The sequence below is a fragment of the Rhinolophus sinicus genome, linkage group LG06 (genome assembly GCF_036562045.2).
Source record: "Rhinolophus sinicus isolate RSC01 linkage group LG06, ASM3656204v1, whole genome shotgun sequence".
NCBI classification, from domain to species: domain Eukaryota; kingdom Metazoa; phylum Chordata; class Mammalia; order Chiroptera; family Rhinolophidae; genus Rhinolophus; species Rhinolophus sinicus.
In genome coordinates this window covers 159,597,085-159,619,938 of record NC_133756.1, presented here as the reverse complement: position 1 = coordinate 159,619,938, position 22,854 = coordinate 159,597,085, and the positions used below count along the sequence as shown (strand labels likewise).

Below are 22,854 nucleotides of genomic sequence, written 5' to 3'. Positions count from 1 at the left end.
TACTGGCCTCTAGTGGGTGGAGCCCAGGGATGCTGCTAACATCCTACTGTGCACAGGACGCGGTCCCCCACAGAGAATTACCAGTGTCGACAGTGCCGAAGTGGGGGGGACCCTGATCAGAGCAGTGTCCCACAGTGGGGTCCTCAGATGAGCAGCATCAGCCCCACCTGGGAACTTGTTACAAGTGCAAGTTCTGGGCCGCACCCAGACCTACTGCATCAAACACTCCGGGGGTGGGCCCAGGAGATCACCTTCCAGGTGACGCTAAAGTACACTCCAGTTTGAGAACCACTGGTCTAAGAATACACATTTTATCTCTGGATGGGGGAACGGTGACTTTTATGTTTTCCTTTTTCTGTGTATTTTCTAAAATCTCTGTATTTAAGTACGTATTACCTTTGTGATCAAACTATAATCTAAGGTCTTAATTAATCAGTGATGCTAAGATTTCCTTGTCGGGGAGAAAAGAGAACACAGGTTCCAAGACCTGAATGTAAATCCTGATTCAGTTTAACAAACAAGCCGCGAGATTTTGAACAAGTGAGGCACTCGAGGCTTAGCTTCCTCACCTTGGAAATGGGCATGAGAATGGTCCCTCTTTCTCAGGTTTATTAAGGGGAAGAGATGAACTATCCCAGACAAAAGCCCCCAGAGCTCTTCCGGGTTTGGGGGAAGCATCAGTAAGTTTCCTGCCCCTGAGGTGGTGTGACCAGTAGGTGGCTGATGACAGGAAGGGTCCATGAAGAGGAGGGGAGTTTCCACACCACCCCCACGATTGCATGGCTGCTAGATGGAGGCAGCTGGGTATTCTTCTACTGTATTTCTGGTTCCCAAGCCCAGGAAGAAAGCCAGGCATTTGTGCCTTGCTCTGGGAGGCCATTGTGATTGGGCCAGAGCTGAAGTTTTTCCCAAATAGTCTCTTTCTGGAAAAACCCAATCACGAGGAGACTGTGCTGGGAGTCCTGGAGGGGCAGGGAGAGGAAAGCCAAGGTCCCCAGAGCCAGGAAAGGGCAGCACCCCAGGTTCCCAGGGGAGTGAGCTCCCTGGGCTCTGACTCACTGAACCCAAGGAAGGGATGGCCGTGGCACCCATAGAGACGCTGGACCCTGACCCCAGGGGCCACAGAAACCACAGGAGTCCAGGAGACCATAGGGCATGGCAAAGGGCATCTCCATGGTGATTGTGTAGACCAGAGATGGGTCCCCAAAACTGGGAGCTGAGCAAGGTCCCTGTGGCAGGGTTTGGAGAGAACCCATTGATGGCGGGGACCTTTTCCCCTCCCGCTCCGGAGTCAGACTTAACTGGGTGTAAATAATCCTGTCAGGGTTGACACCAACTTAAGATTGTGAAATATGGTTCTTGCCTGTTACCACATGCATCTCATCTTCTGAGGGAAGAACCACTACGCCCATTTTATAGGTGACACACTGAGACTCACAGAGGCAGGTACCTCGCCCAAGGTCACACACAGAGTAGGCCCCTGCTTGAGCATAACCCCCAGGCTGTGCCACCTCCAGCGTCAAGGAGGACACGCCCGGGGTGACACTTCACACCCAGCTCCTCGCACACCACCCTTGGTGGTCCCTCACCCACCCAGGGCTACCCATGGAGCTCCCTGAGCCCTCAGTCCTTCCCAAAAGGACGCCATTTGCAGAGATATAAGGACAAGTGAAAATGGCCCCAAAGCACCCCTGCCCACATTGGTAAGGCCTCTTTTAGGACTGAGCTTCCCCAGAAGAGAAAAACGAATAAGGTGGCAGATTTCAAGGTACCAGAAGATTTTTATCTTCCATCTGTAATGGGGAGTGGAGGATGGGACGGTTGTGGAAGCGGAAGAACCACCCAGGGAGCCAGCACAGACAGTCCAAGGGAAGACAGCCCTTGGCAGGCCCAGGATCCCACATCCAGAGCGGAGCTGACCCTGCCCTCATGGGAACCTGACCATATGGACAAGAGCCTCCCTGGGCCACACTGGACCCCTGCCCTCTAATCAGAGAGCTTGGATGGCACAGTCACTGTGGGATGATGTCCCCTCCCACATCCACGAGAGCCCAATTTGCTCAGGCAACACCGCTTACATGTTCATGTGTGTTCAGCCATGTTTTCTGGTGACATTTTGTTTAGGGACATTCCTTCTATGGATCCATTGAGCTGGATGCTGTCGGATACCATTCTAGAACAGATGGAGTCTGTCCTGCGCCAAGGAAAATGTCATCCTCAGGCCAGCCTGGCAGTTACTGTGCCTTGCACTTCCATGAAGGTGCGTGGTCTACAGCAGCCAGAATGCAGCGCCCTTGTCCCCACCTGCCCCAGCACACTGGTGTGTGTCGGAGCCCCAGTCAGAGCCCTGGGGTAGGACAGTAGTAGGCCCTTTATACGTACCATAGGTCAACTGCAAACGTCAAATACACCGGTTAGAGGTGAATAGTAAAACACCAGCTTATGCCCATCCCCAGACAGTCGCCCAGCAAAAGGGACCTTGGCAACACAGACCATCTGGGGCTACTTCTACAGGTAGACAGCAGGGGACGTGTTGGGTGACCTTGGACACAGGAGGGACCAAACATTGCTGGGCTTCCATTCCTACATCTATAAAATGCATAGAAGACAGCGTCCCCTTCGGGAGTTCTGGTGAGGATTTCAGAGGTCAAGTACCCACAGCCCTAAGCCTGCCCTGTGTCGTGCCTGGCACGAAATAAGCGCTTATTAGATGGTGGCTCTGATGGCCCCAGGCAGAGCTTGCTCCTGGACCACCTCAGATTTCTGTGTCTGATCACCAGACACGGGGTCATTGCTCGTTTTCTTTCTGGAGGATTACGGACTCCGGCCTGCCATCTCTCTGCCGCAGGGCCCTCCAGGCAGGGACTTGGATCTCGAATCCTCACAGGGGAAGGCCCGGACAGGCTCTGAGCAAAGACATCCTGTCCCTCAGAGCTCCAGGGAAGACAATTTCCTGCATAGCCCTCTCCCCAAAACTAGGCTTTCCTGAGCCTAGAGGAGATTTGGGGTCAGGGGTGTGTCTTTGAGAGGAAGGGGAGGGACATGCATGACAGGAAGCCAGATGGCGCCCAGGAAGCAGCCACCCCCACAATCTTTCTGAGCCCATTGTCTTCTCCGCTTAGGACCCATTTGGGTACCTGCTTAAGCATCTGCCAGCTTAGAAGATGACAGCATATAGCTTTTATCAGGACAAAGAAAGGATGATCCTCAGAGGGCCTGATGATTACCTTGTGGTTTCCTTGGAAACCAAGTCCCCTGCTCCCCTTCTTCAGGCTTCTTCGCTCTCTCCTGTACTGATCTGGGCCATGAATCCAAGACAGGCCAGGTCACCACTGTAGGGTCCATTCTTCAGGGTCACTAAGGAACCCTAGTTGCTGAAGGAAATAAGTGTGGGAGGAATAATAGAATTAGAAAAGCACCATTTTGTAACTTCTAATAAAAGAATCGATTCAGTCAATGATCACCAGTGGTTGATACATTTAGAGGAAAAGTTGATGGGCACTTCAGCCAGTAACAAGCCACCCCCAGCACAGTGGCTAACAAAAGCAATTTCATATGCTGTCCCACAGTCAGAGTCAACCAGGCTCACTGGGTAGATCTCACTTGGGGTCCCTCAGACAGCTGGGATCAGATGGAAGCTGGGGCCGGAGTCATCTAACCATCAGCCCCATCCATCATTCTCATATCTGATGCCTTGGCTGAGTGATGGGAACAGTGGGGAGGGGAGGGCATCTCTTTCTCATCATGTGACCCCTCCACATGGCTAGCTTGGGCTTCCTCACGGCATGGTGGTCTCGGGAGAGTCAGACTTCTTGCATGGCACCTGGATTCCCCCAAAGTGAGAGTTCGGAAAGACTACAGGGGAAGCCACAGGCTTCTTATGACTTAGCCTCAGAAATCAGTGTCACTCACTATCATATTCTAAGGAACGTCCAGATTCAAGGGGCGGGGACTACATGAGGGCACGAATAGTGGGAGGCATGGTTTGTTGGAGGAACCTCTGTGGAGACCAGCTACCAAATGAGGAACCTTACCATGGAGGGGGCAGGCTGTCACCATCAGCACCCACAGATTATTTTTAGAGTCACTACAAGAGGGACCAGCTGACTGTGTGTTCCTCCTGATACGGTGCAATGGGACGCCCTGGCACCATCCATGGAGTATTCTTGTAAAAAGAAAAATTAAGCCTAATTCTAACTGCACCTCGAAGGCTAGTGTCCATTTGCAGGAAGTGCAGGGGAAAGAGGTAAGCAATACTGTGAGGAAGCAACGGGCGGAGTCCAGAACGTGGAACGGTCCTCAGGAGAAATGACGAGGCTTCTACAACAAGTCAGTGGCACTAAATTAAAAAGAGAAGCGCGGGGACCGGTCCTAGGTTGGAAAGGCCTTAAGAGACCTGAGGACAAAACCCCGCAAGCAGGCCTTTTCTGGATCCAGATTCCAACAAACCAACCATAGTATAAAAAGACATTTTTGAGGCAAACAGAGAAATCTGATTATGGTCTGGGTATGAGATGATCCCAACGGGTTATTATTTATTTTGTTAGGTGTGATCATGGCTTTGTGGTTATATAAGAAAGAGTGTGAGAGAGAGAGAGAGAGAGAGAGAGAGAGAGAGAGAGTGTGTGTGTGTGTGTGTGTGTGTTTAGGGAAACATATAGAAGTGAAGTCACATTGTATTGAGATTTTATTTTAAATATTTCAACAGAAAGAAAAAGAAAAAGAGATGGGGAGAGGAGTAGTTAAAGCAAATGTGGTAAACATCTTGCTAATTATCAAATTTAGGTGGATGATGAACATATGGGCTTTACTGCACAATCCTTTCCGTGTGTGTGTGTGTGTGTGTGTGTGTGTGTGTGTGTGTTGGAAATAGTTCATAATTTAAAAAAAATTTTAAAGGGGCACCATTGGGAAGGAGCCTTTTATCCCCCACTGTTCCTGACAGCATGGCCTCGTACTGGAATCATTTGTCACAGTAAACTCAGCTGCTCAGACCTCATCAAGAACAAATGCAGCCTTTCAAAGTCACCTTTCACAGAGCCAGAGGCCCAGTTTCCAAGCTGTCCTTCCAGCCTTCCTATTGTTAAGTTGGGGCTCTGCTCAGCTCCTGAAGAACAGTGGGGGCTTAGCTCCTGAAGAACAGTGGCCCCCACCTCAGAAGTGTTGTCCCAGCATTCTGTCCCCTTTGGGCAGGGTGACATCGGAATCAAGTGGAACCTGTGGGCTACATGTAGCATCAAGGAAGGTTTGAAGCAGACAAAGAGAAGAAGGTCAACTACATGGCATGTACAAGCCCACATGTACACCAGGTCCCCACCCCCAACGAGAGAGAGAGAGAGAGAGAGAGAGAGAGAGAGAGAGAGAGAGAGAGAGAGGTGTGGTCCTTCCTTCTGGTCCACCCCTCCCAAGAGATGTCTCTTCCATAGGTTTGGAACCTGCCTGTCTTTGAAATTCCCTTTGGATTTCAAGGTCAAGTTCTCAGATCAGTATATCGCCCCCCATGGGGTCAGATAAGCTGACTCGGACCTCCTGGGAGGGAAAGGCGTGCAGAGGGAAGATGGCTGGCCTGGGGATGGGGAGCCTAGGCTCCGCCCCACTGAGCACCTCTGGGAGACTCCTGCTTCTCTGAGCCTCATCAGCCAGCCAAGAGCAGGCCTGATGCTGGGCCAAGACCCAGACCTCTCAGATCCTCAAACTGTAAAAGGGTAGGGAGGAAAATATTGAACACCTGTTCTCCTGGCCAAGGTTGATGGCTTGTTTTATGTGCAGCAAAGCACAGCAACTATAAGTCAGTTTCATTTCTCATAGGCAGGTCTGAATCTTATATCCACTTCCTTTCCAAGGAGAGCCCAGGCCAGTGAATCCCCTGGGAGATGTCATCTGAGCCCTGGGTCTCACCTGAGCACATGAGAGAAGAAGCTTTACAAAGAAGGCACGTGGGGGGCCAACCCGGTGGCTCAGGCGGTTGGAGCTCCATGCTCCTAATGCCAAATGCTGCCAGCTCAACTCCTCAATTCCACAAGGGATGGTGGGCTGTGACCCCTGCAACTAACAATGGCAACTGGACCTGGAGCTGAGCTGCGCCCTCCACAACTAAGATTGAAAGGACAACAACTTGACTTGGAAAAAATCCTGGAAGTACACACTGTTCCCCAACAAAGTCCTGTAAAAAAAAAAAAAAAAAAACCAAGAAGGCACATGGGTTCAGGTGTGACAGCACAAAGGGGACTAATGGCGTGTGTGTTCAGCCACAGGAAGGCTACATGCAGCCTGGGAAGCCCTTGGCCTCAGACAAACTCTCCAGCACCACTATGTAATCAAAGAATTCAACCCAAATGAATATACTAAAATTAACCCAAGTTTTCTTCTGTCCCATAATTAACAAGGTTATAGAGTCTCTAGCATACCTGTCTACCTTCCAGCTGGATGATGACATGGGAACACACCTGTGCACACACTCAGGCAAACACAGAGGTCAACGGGAAGACATCAAGCCACCCAGAGAATGACAAAGCAGGTGTCCTGCCCCATCCTCAGCTGACTAAACCCAGCGACTAAGGACCATCCCATGGATAGTGGGCATTTTCCTACCCGTCTCCTCAAGAAGGAAGGGGAGGCACATCCACAGACTGACCAAGACCTTCTGGGCACTGAAATGACACTAAACGCATTAAGTCACATAACCAGGGAGGCAATGTAGCTGGGGGGAAATTCAAAAGAGCCAGAATATTCTATTATAGAAACATTCTTGTTTTAAAAAATATTCTTTCCTAGCTGAAGTTCTTTCAATGTGGCAGTATTATAGAGGGCTCTTTTTTTTTTTCTTATCTGTATTTTCATTTCTTTTCACAATATTCCTGTAGAGCTGTTTCCATAGAGACTTTAGCACTGTTACCATTTGGGGCCAGATAATACTTTGCTTCTGGGAGCTGTACTGTGCATTGCAGGATGTTTAACAGCATCTCTGGTCTCTACCCGCTAGTTGCCATTAGCATCCCCCCAACTGTGACAATCAAAAATGTCTCCAAACAATGCCAAATGTCCCCAAGTAGGCAAAATCACCCCCAGTTGAGAAGCGCTGCCCTAACGTATACCTGCTAAGCCTGGGCGTGGGGCATAGGTCATCAGAGAGATGAAGGAAGACCAGGCTCGAGAGTAAGGACAATAATTAGGTATTCAGGGCTTCCCAAGTGCCAGGTGCCATGCCCCACACTTCCCGGGCGTCATCTCATCTGATCCTCACCGGAACTTAATGAGAAGGCCCTGTGGTCATCCGCATTCGAGGGAGGCTAAATGACTTGTCCCACGTCCCATGGCTACTAAGAGAGTATGTCATGAAAACCAAGAGGAAAGATTTTCCAAGAAGAAAGGAGCCATCTGCGATCCGAGATGCAAAGTGCCCTTAAAAATGACTATAAATGGTACAAAATAGTCATGGGATGTGAAATACAGTATGGGAAATATAGTCAGTAATATTGTAGAAACTATGTATGGTGTCAGGTGGGTACTAGGCTTATCGGGGGGAATTACTTCATAAATTATATAAATGCCTAAATACTATGCCATGCACCTGAAACTAATATAAAGTAAAACTGCATGTCAACTATAATTTAAAAAATATATAGTCACGGAATGTAAAGCACAGTATAGGGAATATAGTCAATGGTATTGTAATAACTATGTACAGTGTCAGATGGGTAGTAGACTTATTGGGGTTATCACTTTGTGAGATGTGTGAATGTCTAATCACTATATTGTTTTGTACACCTGAAACTAACAAAAAAGATGAATATAAATGGTACACCAACAAATTAGATAACTCAGGTGAAATGGACAAATTCCTAGAGAGACACAAACTATCAAAACTAACTCTAGCAGAAAAAGAAAATCTAAATACACCACCAACAAGTAAAGACACTGACTTAGTCATCAGAAAACTATCTTCAAAGAAAAGTCCAGGCTCAGATTGGCTTCATTGGTTAATTCTAACAAACATTTAGAGTTAATACCAATTCTTCACAATTTCTTCCAAAACATAGAAGAGGAGAGACTTACAAATTCATCCCATGAGGCCAGCATTATCCTGATACCAAAACCATACAAAAACATCACAAGGAAACTACAGACCAATATCTCTCATGAATACAAATACAAAAATCTTTGACAAAATATAGTAAGTCCTCATTAACATCCATCAATAGTTTCTTGAAAACTTAAGCAAAACGACATATAACAAAACCAATTTGACTATAGATTAATTGATATAAACAAAAGTTAAGTTCCTACAGCATATTTCTGGTCACAGAAACATCACCAACTTCTAAACAAAGACCCAAAACACTTCTAATATTAAATATTGAAATAAATGTGAGTATACATACATTTCAGAAAGATAAATAAAAACGAGTAAGATCATTATTTTCCAACCCGCTTATTCCTGTTCATAGTTGACAGTGGCCAGAGCCTCTCCCAGTAGCTCAGGGTACAAGGCAGGAACCCACTCTGGACAAGACATCCTTCCATCACAGTTGTTTCAACAAATGGTGCTGGGGAAACTGGATATTCACATGCAAAAGAATTATGTTGGGCCCTTACCTCACACCGTATATAAAAATTACTCAAAATGGATCAAAGATCTAAATGTAAAAATTAAAACTAGTAAACTGTTAGGATAAACCAGAAGCATAAATTTTCATGACCTTGGATTAAGCAATGATTTCTTAGATATGACACAAAAGTACGAATGACAGGAGAATAAAATAGACACATTAGACATTATCGAAATTAAAAACTTTTGAGCTTCAAAGGACACCATCAAGCTACTAAAAAGATAATCCACATAATGGGAGAAAATGTTTGCAGATCATATATCTGAGAGGGCTGGTATGCAGAATATAAAAAGAATTCTTACAACTTAATAATAAAAAGACAAGTAACCCAATTGAAAAATGGGCAAAAGCTCTCAATGTATAATATATTTCACCAAAGAAAATATACAAATGGCTAATAAACATATGAAAGGATACTCAGCACCATTAGCCATAAGGGCAATGCTAATAAAATCACCATAAGGTATCACTTCACACCCCCTAGGATGGCTATAATCAAAGAGACAGACAATAACAAGTGTTGACAAAGCTTTGGAGAAATTGGAGCCTACCAAACTCATATAATCCACTAATTCCACTCCTAGGTAAATACCCCAGAGAAATGAAAACATATATCCACACTAATTAGGTTTCCTTTCAGAGGGCAACACACCTGGTACCCAGATTCTGCGCTGCAGCCACCCCACCCCATAGCCCTCAAAGGCCAGAGATCCAGTGGGACTTAGCTGCAGCTGGAAAGAGTTTGCATTTCCAATAATGCACCAGGTCTTTCCCCCTTGGCTTCCAGTGGAGAATATCCATTCATTGAGAAATAACTTCTTGCTTCTGTCTCTTTCTGAGACTGATCTCATTTTTCCTCTGTCACCTCTCTGCCTGGCCACCGTCCTATGCAGCCTTTCCCTGTGCTTGGCACCTGATATCTGTTTTCTCATGTACCTCACAGTAAACCTGGGAGGTTAGTGTTTTTGTAAATCCACAGACTTTCTCCAAAAGCCCTGAGGCCAGATGTATTGCAGAAATCAGATCTTCATATTTTAGAAAGGTAATGTGATGTATACACTGTGTATTATGTAACAACCCCAGTGGGCCTGAGGCAGCGCCCTGTAATCAAACATATTAATATTTTCACAGTGAGATGTATGAATAGTCACATTGAGTGAAATAAATAAAAACTATAAATAGCCTTTCATCAGCTCAGGTCATGTTTTGCAGCATCGAGTGTCTAACCAGGTCTGACTGCTCTGAGGTCTCTGCCCTCACCTCCTCCCTATACATGCTCTTGAATCTTCAGCCACAACCATTTCCTTCTTCCATCTTTCCAAACAAAAGCACGTCTTTGTCAAATTATGTGGCCCCAACCTATGTGCCCGGCCATTGGGGGACTAAAGAAAGCTTGGCGCTTCACGTCCATCCCTGACCTGACCAATTCCTACCTCAGAAAGCTCTTCATGTATACACACCCTGTTTAGGCTGAGCCACGGACCAAATGGGCACCAGTGTGATATTTTTAAAAAGAAAATATCCCTTCACTCCCCACCTCAGGAAAAAGTCTCAGATCCCCTGACCCACACAAGGTTTCACCTCTTCTGGGAAAACAAAAGGCCAAGTTTAGCAGAGCAGACCCTGTTTTAAGTCTGAGAACTGCCATCCACATCCCTGCTCCAAAATCTGGTATGGCTCCCTGTTACCTGTTATTTTTAATGACCTTCCTCCTCAGACTCTCTCCCGATTAATTCAGATTGCCACTTAAATGTTAGCCCTATAGAGAGGCTGTCTGTGACGAGAGGCTGGCTGTGAGAGAGGCTGGCTTTTTGAGAACTGGCTTCATTTACCTATATGTTAGGTGTCTCTGCAGAGGCCACTTCATCTGTTCATTCAACAAGTATTTATTGGATACCTATTTCATGCCAGGCACTGTTCCAGGCAGTAGGATTTTAACAGTGAATAAAACAGACAAAGCCCCTTTCCAATTGACCTTGCACTGTAATGGGGGTGACTGATAATAAACAAATACATAGATGTATCATATAATGTCAAGTGGTGAAAAGTGCTGTGAAGAAAAATAAAGCAGGGTAAGGGCATAAAGAGAGACTGAGAAGGCTATTTTAGACAGAGTCGTCACAGACAGCCTCTCTATAGGGCTAACATCTAAGTGGCAATCTGAATTAATCGGGAGAGAGCAAGCCACGAGGGTATCTGGAAGAAGAGCAGATAGACAGATAGAAAAGCAAATTCAAATGCCCTAAGTAGGAAGTGGGCTTGCATGTTCAAGGAAGGTAGGAATATTGGGGGACAAAGAAGTCAATGACCCATAGCACCTCTGATATCTAGCCAGGAGCTTCAACTGTTCGTTGGAGCTAACTAACAGTTAGGAGAGCCAAAAGGATTTTAGGGAAATTATATCGGCAGAAACACCACCAGCTTGAACTGACAGAGACAATACAAAATGAAAGGAAGTCTTTGGACACCCAAACTTCACAGGCAGGAAGAGAGAAGGCCGAGAAAATCAATCAACTGCTGGCATAAGTTAGCTTTCATGGAAAAGGAAAGATGACTCAGAAGGCAAAGCCAAGAGTCCACAGGGCAGAGCCAAGAGCCATGGATTTTTATTTCTAGCCCTTAAGTCTGAATGACGGACTCCTAACATTGGAAGTTCTGACATATTTCAACATTGCTATTGACCAAATACTCCTGTATGCCTCCTTTTTGAAGTTGGGAGTGTCTAGCTTGGTTATCTTATGCTTCTCACATCATTGTATGTCGAGTGGGTGGGTTGATAGTGACAGATAACCGTCTCTTAAGTTCTCACATCTTCATATCAAGAGGAACTGTACGCAAAGAGCAAAACCTAAGGAATCTCACCCAAGAAGCTTCTTCTGTACCTGATTTAGGTTATGAGATTCTGGTCTTTGAGCTATAATATGAGACTTTTAGGGACATTGGGAGGAGGTAAGAGTACTCACATGTGGGAGGGACATGATTTACTAAGGACCAGAGGGCAGACTATAGTAGATGCCCCATATGAGGGATTCACACTTCCTCCCACATTAATAGGAGTACCTGTATAACTGACAGAATATTGTAGCAATGATGGCATGTGACTTCTGAGTCTAGGTCATAAAAGACATTGTAGCTCTGCCTTGCTCTCTCTTGGATGGCGCACTCTGGGGGAATCCAGCCACTGCGTCATAAGGACACGCAAGCAGCCCCATGGATAAGTCCACATGGTGAGGAACTGAGACCTCTTGCCAACGGCCAGTCCCAATTCACTATCTATGTTAGTGACCCGTCTTGGAAGCAGAACCTCCAGCCAGTCAAACTGGTAGATGACTGCAGCCCTCCCCTACAATGTGAGGACAAACCTCAAATCTAAACCATCCAGCTGAGCCACCCCCAAATTCCTGATCTACTGAGACTGTGTGAGATAAGTGCTGGTTGTTGCCTTAAGCCACTAAGTTTGTGAGTAACCTGTCATGTAGTAATAGACAACACATACAAGTGGAATTGCTTAAATCCTTCCAGGCCCAGAGAATTCCTTTATTCATTCATTCAACAAAGTTATTGAACATCTGCTCTGTGCCAACCAAATAGTCACCCACTAATGACAGACGTGGTCACACGACCAATAACGTATGAACCAAAGTGATATGCGTCCTTCTGAGCAGAGGCGTTAGAGACTTTTCTTGGTCCTGCTATCACTCTTTCCCTCTGTCTCAAACACAGAGATTTCCTCGCTGATCCTTCAGCCTGAATCCTGGAATGAAGAGGACATGGAACGGCTGCAGCCACCATGAGCAACCTGCACCATGAACAAGAGCGAACCTTTGTTTTGGTGGTCGTTGTTTCTGCAGCACAACCCAGCAAAAGCTGGCTGACAGCCACACTGCATCCATGCCTCATAGGGTGCCATCTGCGGAGCGTTCTATCCTGACTGTAAGAACCCTCCATATGTAAGAATGCCTCCTGGCTCCTCACTGCGAGTTGGAGCAGCCCAGCGCACAGTGGTCTCTTGCCTCCCAGATGTGGGTGTCACACTACCCTCCACAGCTTCCTGAGACTTGGGAATCTTTGCTCTCTGGCAACCTCACAGTCTGGAACACAGAAACCTCCCACGTAGCTAAAGAAGAATGTCTCTAGGGACCAAAATGACGTCATGAGTCCTCACTCTGAGGTTTGGGAACTTGACCCTTAGGACAATCTTCTACCCTCCGGAGCCTAATTAAACTTTTAAACCTGCAATCTAACGAGCTTGCTGTGGTTGTCAAGTCCACAGCAAATCTGAAGGTGTAAACTAGTGCTAAACTGACACACTAGACAAGGAGGCCGAATCAAGGAAAGAAAGGGTGGATGGCTGAATGCGACACGGTGTCAGGCAGGATCCAACTCACAACAACTCTGCAGGATGGGTGTTAACGTGCCCATTTTACAGGACATGGAACTGAGGCCCAGGTAGGTTAGTGATCTGCCTAAAGTCACAAGCTCATCAGTAAGGAGTCACACAAGCATTGGTGTATACTCTGTGAACTGTAGCTCTTGTAGTGCTGATTCTGACCAGAAAGAAGCAGTGGTGGCAGGAGATTTTCAGTGGGACCAAGTCCCAGGTGGAAAGGGGGTCATCTGAAAGGCAGGGCACAGGGGAGGAGGGGGCACCTGAGAGCCCAGGGGAACCAGGAGAACCATCCCCACCTCAGCAAGGACCTTCTTTGAACAAGCTGCCCCTTTACGGTTCTCCCCCAGAGACCCAAGCCCCCGCCTGGCCAGCATGACGAACCACAGCACCACCTTACCGGGGCTCCCACAAGCCTGGGGCTCTCTCAGGACTACTCACTGAGATCGAGGCGCCTGAAACAACTCGGTCACATACACAGAACCTCTGTGGACATTTAGCGCTGGATTTACTGTTGGGAAGGCCAAACTGGAAAATTCTCATCGCCCTGAAGTAAACTTGCCAGTCAAGGCCCCGGTGGGAGACCTGGACACCTGCAGGCCCCTGATGAGGGATTCCCCCGGCGGTTGCCCCATGGGGGACAGGAGAACAGGGGCAGCCTGTGCACAGTGGGGGCTAAGAGACACAGAGACAAGAGGCGGGTGACCCCCTGCTCCAGACCTTCCTTCCAGCCTCAGCAGTCACCTGAGTCCTGTCTCCTCCTGACCTAAGGAGGGACAAAGAGAGGCCGCAGGTGTTCCTGTACCCCATTCTTTCCAGAGGCAATGGATGCACGTCTCCCCTCAGAAGAGGGGATACGTGGAGCAGCGAGTGTCCCCCCAAACTGCGGGTGTGCACAGAGAGAGCCAGGAGGAGGGGGCTGGCGCATGCGGCAGGCTCCTAAGACCAGAACCACCAGGATTTGGGAAGCGTTGATGAACTCCCTCCCTCCCGGGGTTCATTTAATTTTTTATTGTGGTAAAATATATAACATTAAATTTACCATTTTAACTGTTTTGAAGTGTACAGTCCAGTGGAATTAAGTATATCTACACTGTTGTCCAACTATCACCACCACCATCTCCAGAACTTTTTCGTCTTCCCAAACCGAAACTCTGTCCCCATGACACATTGAGTTCCCATTTCCTCCTCCCCTCGCCCCTGGAAACTACCATTCTACTTTATATCTTTATGAAACTAACTACTCTAGGTACTGCCTATAAGTCAAATTATACAGCATTTATCTTTTTGTGACTAGCTTATTTCACTTAGTACAATGTCTTCAAAGTTAATTCATGTTGTAGCACATATCAGAACGCCCTTTTGTAAGGCTGAGTAATAGTCCATTGTGTGTAGATGCCACATTTGTTTATCCATTCATCTGTTGAAGGACATTTGGGTTGTTTCACATTTTGGCTACCGTGAATAGCCAAATGTGGGTGTGCAAATATCTCTTCGAGACCCTGATTTCAATTCTTTTGGGTACTAAAAGCGGCTACGTCATTTTACATTCACAGCAGCAGTGCACAAGAGTTCCAATCAATTTCTCCATATCCTCACCAACAGGGGTATTTTCTGTTGTTGTTTTTTTCCTTTTAATAATAGGCACCCTAATGGGTGTGAAGTGGTAATTGATTGTGGTTTTGATTTGCATTTTCCTAATGACTAGTGATATTGAGCATCTTTTCAGGTGCTTACTAGCCACTTGTATGTCTTCTTCAGAGAAACGTCAGTCCAAGTCCTTTGCCCATGTTTTAATTGGGTTGTTTGTTTTTGTTGTTGTTGAGTTGTAGGGATTCTTTTTTTTTAATTTTTATTGGGGAATATTGGGGAACAGTACCCCTCAGCTCCAAGTCAAGTCGTTGTTTTTCAATCTAGTTGTGGAGTGCTCAGCTCACTGGCCCACATGGGAATCGAACCAGCAACCCTGGTGTTACGAGCACTGCACTCTAACCACCTGAGCCAACTGGCTGCCCACCCAGGAATTCTTTGTGTATTCTGGATAGTACCCCCTTATCAGAGCTATGGTTTACAAATGTTTTCTTCCATCTTATTTGTTACCTTTTCACTCTGTTGACAGTTTTTAATTCTGATGTATCCAATTCATCTATTTTTTCTTTATCGTGTTTCCCCGAAAATAAGACCTACCCCAAAAATAAGCCCCAGTTAAGATCTCAGCCAGGTGGACACATTTAGCATGTTATGACAATGTTCCAGAAGAAGATGACATGACTGTAATTGAATAAATGTAGATTATTGTACATGAAAAAATAAGACATCTCCTGAAAATAAGCCCTAATGGAGCAAAAATTAACATAAGACCCGGTCTTATTTTTGGGGAAACACGGTAGTTGCCTGTGCTTTTGATGTTACATCCGAGAAATCATTGCCAAATCCAATGACATGAAGCTTTTCCCCTATGTTTCCTTCTAAGGATTTTATCGTTTTAGCTCTTACGTTGGTCCATTTTGAGTTAATTTTTGCATGTGGTGTAAGGTAAGGGTCCAACTTCATTCTTTTGCGTGTGAATATCCAGTTTTCCCAGCATGACTTGTTGAACAAATTATTTTTCATATGGACAAACACAAAAGCTGTTTATCGTTCTTACAGAACTGTAAGCCAAAATGAATATACAAATTAAACACAAACAAAACAAATGACCAGCAAAATTCAAACAGCACTAAATTAACATAAAAATGATGTTATTTTGCTAAAAGGAAATGGCCCATTGCTCAGTGGTAGCATAGCAAGTTTCATGGGTTGTCCCACCATGGCTCTCCATTGGAACTGCTGTCTGAATACCTCTGTCTCTTATTAGTCTGCCTCTGTTCTGTTCCCATTAGCTGGGACTATTAAGACACCAATGTGCTCACACACACACACACACACACACACACACACACACACACACAGAGCATGAAACCACATGGCAATGTACCTTCACACATGGTCATCCGGGTGGGCCAGAATTGGGTTATTGCTGACATGAAACCTCCACTAAAGAACTCCTATAAAGATCGTGTGAATCTTGAAAATATATCTGAGGACCCCAGGGAGTCCATGGACCTCAGATTAGAGACCCTGGGTTAGGTAGATGTAGCCCAAAGTCCTTCTAGAACGGGCAAGTTTGCAACGGCTTTTCGAAGGCATTAGAAGGTTCAGTTTACAGATATAAACAATTGACTTTACAGTGGGCAGAGTTTTTTGTTAATGTAAATTATGCTTTAGACAAATGTGTCTTTTCTAAATCTGGATTCCTGGGCTAACCTCAAGTGGGTTGTTAGTGTTGCCTGGCAAGCAGATCGCGGACACCGGTGGGGCACCCTCCCTGCTCCCCAGAGGCTACTTCATACCTTCCCCACGGCAACACACCCTACCTACCCTCCTCCTCCACCTCCCTCTCAACCTGCGTCCTTGCTTCCTCTTTCATCGAGAACTTCCTCAGCACCCACCAGCCCAACCACCCGGCAGCCTTCTCTCCTGATCCTCACAGGAGGTCCTGGATGCTACCCAAGTCACCCCCCGACTCCGCTGCAGGAACCCCTCCCCTCTCTCTGGGGCTCAAGGGCATCCTTCTGGTAAGTCTCCCCCTCCTCCTGCATCATGATGTTTTTCCTTTCTGTTCAAGCAGTTCCCATAAGCTCTTCATTTTCCTACCATAAATTTTAAAAACTCTTGCTCTCACTCCCCCTTCAAACGTCATCTTATTTCTCTCCTTTCCTTTGAAGGAAAACCCCTCAAAGTCCCTCTGAAGAGTGGCTTCTACCCTCTTTCCACTTACGCCCCCATTCTCTTGCAAACCCACTCCAGACAGGCTTGTAAGCAAAACTGCTCTTGTCAAGGTCGCCTGGATTCTATATTAGCAAGTCCATTGTCAGCCCTGTGTACTTACCTCCAGCAGCAGCCACCACCGCGCTCACTCTCCCTTCCTGATACACTCCCTCCCCTGGGCCGCCAGTCACTGCTCACCTGGCTTTCTTCCTCCCTCACTCCTCAGGCCCAGCCTCTGCTGGGGGTGTGCCTGGCACTCCTTACACCTCGTGGGTTTAAATGTCACCAGATGCCGATGACATCTAAGTTTACACTTCAGCCCAAGCCTCCTTCTGCACCCCTGACTCACAGCCAACTGCCAGCTGGGCAGTCAAACAAGTACATCACACTTGACAGGTCAAACTGAGTTCCTCTCCCACCACCTTCCCCCTCTCAATTAATGACAACTCCATCCTCTGCCAAACACCTTGGCTCTGCAAATGGCCAACAAGCACATGAAATGCGACAAGGAAATGCTAATCAAGACCATGGTAAGATAGCACTTCCCTCCCACTACTGTGGCTATAATTCAGAAAACAAAAAGCAGGCAATAGCAAGTATTGGCAAGGATGTGGAGAAAGTGGAAACCTCATAATACTGCTGGTGGGAATGGAAAAGCTCTGCCGCTGTAGAAAACGGTTTGACAGTTCTATAAAAAATTATACATAGAATTACCATATGACCCAGCAATTCTACTCATAGGTATATCCCAAGAGAACTGAAAACATAAGACACACAAAAACTTGTACAAGAATGTTCGTAGCGGCTTTATTCATAATAGTCAAACAGTGGAAACAACCCAAAATGTCCATCAACTAATGAGTAGATAAACAAACGGTGGTACATCCGTGCAATGAAATACTATTCAGCCATAAAGAGGAATGAAGTGCTGATACATGCTACAACCTAGAAAAACCTTGAAAACATTCTGCTAAGTAAAACTACTTACTTGTGTATGTGAAGAGGATGAATTTTATGGCGTGCGAATTATATCTCATTTGAAAAATAATACTTATGAAGACAAAAGCTGAACCAGCACCATTAGTCACAGAAAACTCCACAAAAGAGCAGAAGCAACTGCAAAGCTTCTTTCTGGCCTTAAGGTGGGATCTCCTAATGAGATTTACCAGGAGGCCCTGTTCTTGGGAATTATTTTAATAAAACTCTGATCCCCATCTGGTGCCTCCTGTGTGGTCTCCACTGGTCAGAAGGTGGAGAGGAGTGAGAAAGAGTAAGGAATGAATGGGCGAGTGACAAGAGATCAGTCTGTTAACACGTTGCGTACTGCGGGGTTTAAATCCCTCGTGAAGATTCTCGTGATCCGTACGCAACGTGTTAAGGAAAGGAGACAGACAGTGTAGTTGGCTCGCTCAACCCTCCTTTTTCCCAACTTCCTCTACTAGAGAGCCTGCAAAGCTAAACGTTGGCCTTCACAGATTCCCTTGCAGCTAAGGTGGCCACGTGGCCAAAGTGAATGAACCATGATACGTACAGGTCCACAAGGGATTTCTGAGAAAACCTTTGCTTTCTTTGTCCAAGAGCAATCCAGGGGTAATATATAGGGTCCAGCTGTGGATCAATCGCTGGTCCCATCTGTGCCCAGCATTAACCCTATCATTGCTGGATAGTAGGGAAATGGGTGGGTGGTCCCAGGGGAGGAATAGAGGAGACAAGGAGCACGGGAGCAGCAGTTCTTTACCAACTGGTCAGAGGTATTTCAATAGCGTAAAAACCAGATGGGCCATCCAGAAGGTGCTTGCTGAATCTCAGCCTTGGTACTGCTTCTTCTGTTGTTGACCCTTCCCTCTTCTCCTTGCCCTAAACACACACAGTTAAAGCTACAGCCACATCTTGGCAACCTTTTAAAGGGGGTGGGAATGACTCTTGCCCTTCTGCCTGGACAACTCAGGGGAGGTCCGTGTCATTCATGAAGACAGAGGTGGGGGGGCTGGTGGAGGTGCTGATTCTGCTTTAGGTGAGATGAGGTAGAGATGCCTGTGGGACATCCCAGAGAAGATGTCCAGTAGGAAGGTGGACACCCAGGTTGGGGTCCATTTATAGGACTGGGCTGGAGATACAGACTGAGGCAGCATCAGTGTCAAGGTGACGCTGAATCCATGAGGATGTATGAGGCTCCACTGTAAGGCCGCAGGGAATGCAGCTTCCTGGATTTCTCCCTGCTCGAGAGGTACATCTGGAGTTCACACCAAGGACATTCCTGCTGAGTCACGCTGGGAGCAGCGAAACGACACTTTGGTCACTTTGGCCAGCCCCTTCCAATCCTTGTGGCATCACTTACCATAAAGGTTTGGTAAGAGGCAGAGACCTCCTCCTTCTCTAGAAGCAAAGAAGAAGCAGCCCCTCGCTTTCCCAGCCTTTCTTGCCACACAAGAGAGGACACCTGGCCCAGCCTTGACCAGTGCACATACCCCAGACGGAACCGAGAGTCAGGGACAGTGGAGAGCCAATTCTAGCCACTGTGTCCAACTTCAGGGACAGTAGGAGTGGAGGATCAGAGTGGCATCTGGGACACAGAGCCAGAGGCTGCAGCAGAGCCATGCATGGGACCTAGTGTTCAGTGGTGGCAGTGACAGATGGGTCCTGTGCATGATTTGGGGTCCTGGGGGCCATGCCCTCATTTCTGCCCATTTCTGATCCTGGTTCTCCAGCCTCCCGGGTATTTATACCCAGAAGACTCCCTTCCAGGCCATGGATGAAGTCAGGTGGTTGCCTCTTCGTGCTCCCTGGTGCCACCTGCTTCCCTGCCTTCTCAGCTGATGTCTTTGTCCCTTCACCAGCACTACAGAAGCCAGGTTTGGGAAATGGCCCCCGAAAGGAAATCAGGAACCAGATCAAGGATGGAGTTTCCAAGACCTGCCCGAGATTTGAGACCCTCTGTCCCCTCCCTACCATCCAATGACCTGCAAGAACCACACAGAAGCAAAGTTCTGGGACAACAGTCTCTCTCCTGAAAAGAAATCTAAGAAGTAGGACTGTGGCAACTGCTTTAAAAGGAAAGCCTGTTCTCCTGGGTTTGCTGGGGGAGCACAGGATGGTTGTGCATACGGGCCCTGGGCTCCACCAGACCTGGCTTGAGCCCCAGCCCTGACTCACGCTGCAAGACCAAATCTCCCTGTCCTCAGTTTTCTCATCTGTAAATGGGGCTCCCGTGAGACCCACCACAGGTTTAAAGAAGGCGCTGCTCACAGTAGGTGCTCTTACTGCTTTTTGCCAGCAGGTCACCATGAAGTTCCTGAATGGTGTCACATGAAGAAAGAGATATAGGAAAATCCTGCCATGAAGAGTCTGTTTAGCTTCTACCTACCTGGGGAGAAAGGGACTTTACCAAGAACACCCACCCCGTCTCTCCTTGGGCTCCCGCAGTCAACCTCCAAGCCATTGCTGGCTTCTGCTCTCAAGTCTCCACTAGGAGGGCCCACCAGGGGCAAATTGCTTCTATCCCCAATTAGGTGGGCAGAGCTGGCTTCCCTGCAAATTAATCAATTGGCTCTCCAATGCATAAATCCCATGACAAACCTCAGAGTGGGCCACATCTGGTGTAGTTTCCCAAACCCCATTCCAGGGAACCCTGGTACTTCACAGAGTTCCTGGACGTCAGGCATCATAATGCAGGACTTCTCAGAGCCTTTAATATACTAAAGGACTTTAAGACTTTCCAAGAGGTGACAAAGCCGACAGCTGATAACAAAATATTTACAGAGCATCTATTATATCTTACAAACACCTTCCGCTCCAAGGAACTCATTTTAGAAAATGCTCATTTAAGGGCAGTTCCCTACTACCTTTCCCGCTGAGGACACTGAGGTCCCACCTCCTGTTGGGAGCAGCCTGTTTGTTCCACGCTGTGGCTCTCCGTGGCATGGAATTTCTGAGGCCTCTGAGCCAGAATGCACACCTGGGCTGTGAAGTGGCTGAGCATCTGCCTCCTCCTGGTACCTCTCCTTGACACCGCGTTATCTCCAGCCAGGCCAGTGAGGCACAGAGCCCCAGGCTCACTGGCCGCCCACAGATGTGGCCCCGTTTCCCGGCCAAGTTCACAGTCGCATTCTTGCCCTGCCCCTGCAGGATACAGGAAGGCCCTTTGGCAGCACCCACTGAAGCTGGTAAGTGAAGAACCCCTGTCCCCTCAGAAATCCCAACACCTGCTCCAGACCTGCTCATGGCACCTGAGGACAGGTGAGGCTTGTGGAAGGAACACAGCCCCCTCTGAGCAGGACAGCTAACTCTGTGTCCCCTCTGCCAGAGCTCTGCACCTGTCTGCCATCCAGTGCCTATGTCTATCCCACAGCCGGGCCAGAAGTCCCTGGAAGCCCAGCCATCGCTGAGACCACTCCCTCTGCCAGCTACACACATTTACCCAGAGGGTACTTTTTGTTGATTGACATGACACTGTCGTGAGTGACGGGCAGGTGAGTTTGAGGCTGTCCGTAGCTGGTAGAAACAAGGGAGTGTGCAGTTCACATATTCCAGTGACTTTGGCCAAAGTGTGACCCAGAACATATTTGGGTCATAGAGGGACAGAGTGGACACCTGCAAGAAAACCAGGAGTTTCGGAGAAGGTATAAGTGGGAGGGACGGATGCTAAGAAGCTGCACATGTGACATGAAACCACAAGTTGAAGGCACTCGGAACTGGGCCAGGCTCAGAGCTGATGCTCCTATATCAGCTAGCACTTTTATTCCACTTAAACACATATTTTGGCTAATAATGAGCCCCTCTTCTTGGTGCTAATCGTTTGGAGGGTGGTGAAACAATCTCTTTTATAAGCCCTTAGATGCTCCACCAATTACTGGCCACATCAATATAAGCAAGACCCCACCTTAGATTCTCTGCCTGTAAAATGAAGGTTAAAGTATCTCTCCACCTAACGCACAGGAGAGACTATGCTTTATAAACTGCAGAGATGTTGGCTGTTGCACTTCAGCTCTTGCCTCTGTGTTTTGCATCTTTATCATGAGTATCGATTGGCAAAGGGATGTTTCTGGGAACAGAGTCCTTTGGCAAATGGTAGGCCAGACAGAGCTGCTTAGACGGAGTTAAAAGTTTTTGTGTTGTTGTTTTTTTAAAAAAAAGTTGTGTGCTTTTATATCCATTTGGCTGAATTGCTGATTCAGAAAGCAAATACTGAACAGACAGAAAATTTGGTGTGAGCTCCAAGACAACAAAGAGGGTTGTGAACTTCCAGGTTGTTTATGGAGAAGCAGCTGAAACCAGCTTTGCGAAGGGGGAACTCGCACCAGGTAACAAAAAAGCTACAGCCCTGGAAGCCAGGCAGGATTGATGATGTTAATTAAGTTCATCAGATTCTCACTCCCTGTATCACCTGCTCAGCTGCCTGGAGTTACAGATGAGGTCTCGTCCGCATCCACGTCTAAACTGCCAAGCGTCCCAACACCGAGCTGCACACCCAGAGGGCCACGGCCCACCTCAGCACCCTCTGGGCGTTTCACATGTGTTCGGACAAGCCTACACCTGTCTTCCCTGGCCTCGCCCTGTCCATGTTCCCTGCTTCTACTGACCCCCCCTCTAGGGAAACAGGCCCCCACTCCCACCCCTCACCTCCCACCCCCCACATCATCCAGGCTGACCCTGGTGTCCCCAGGCCACTGGTCCTAGACAATCGGGGTCAGGCTGGGATTGGGGCAGAAATGCAAGGTTCCGTGCCTACCCCACAGCTATGCTGTCCTTTGTCACCCAGGCCTGGAAGGGACACTGCCTGATCCCACCTTTCACAGAAACAGCGCTGCAGGTCTCTAGCCCCACACCCTCTCTCTCCATTCCACCATTCTTGCCTCCCTTCCTCTCTCTCCATGGGCACTTCTCCACCAAAAGCTTTCATTCTCATGTGTATCCACTCCTGCAAATCGGACCAGGCCAACACATGGCCTCAGGCCTGCAAACAGCAGCTCTGCCTCCTGGTATGGCCACCTCAGAGATACCCTGCTACATCAAATTCCTTTTTATTCACAAATACAGGTGGAAAAAGCT

The 22,854-nt window shown here is 47.4% G+C and overlaps 1 protein-coding gene across 1 annotated transcript in view; it reads right to left on the bottom strand.

Annotated features, from left to right (window-relative positions):
* Nucleotides 1-22,854, bottom strand: part of SLC22A11 (solute carrier family 22 member 11) — a 112,933-nt gene that overhangs the window by 86,731 nt on the left and 3,348 nt on the right. The window contains exon 2 of the mRNA XM_074336577.1: nucleotides 3,228-3,374. The gene's annotated coding sequence lies outside the window, so the exon portion shown is untranslated. The remainder of the gene's footprint in view (nucleotides 1-3,227; nucleotides 3,375-22,854) is intronic.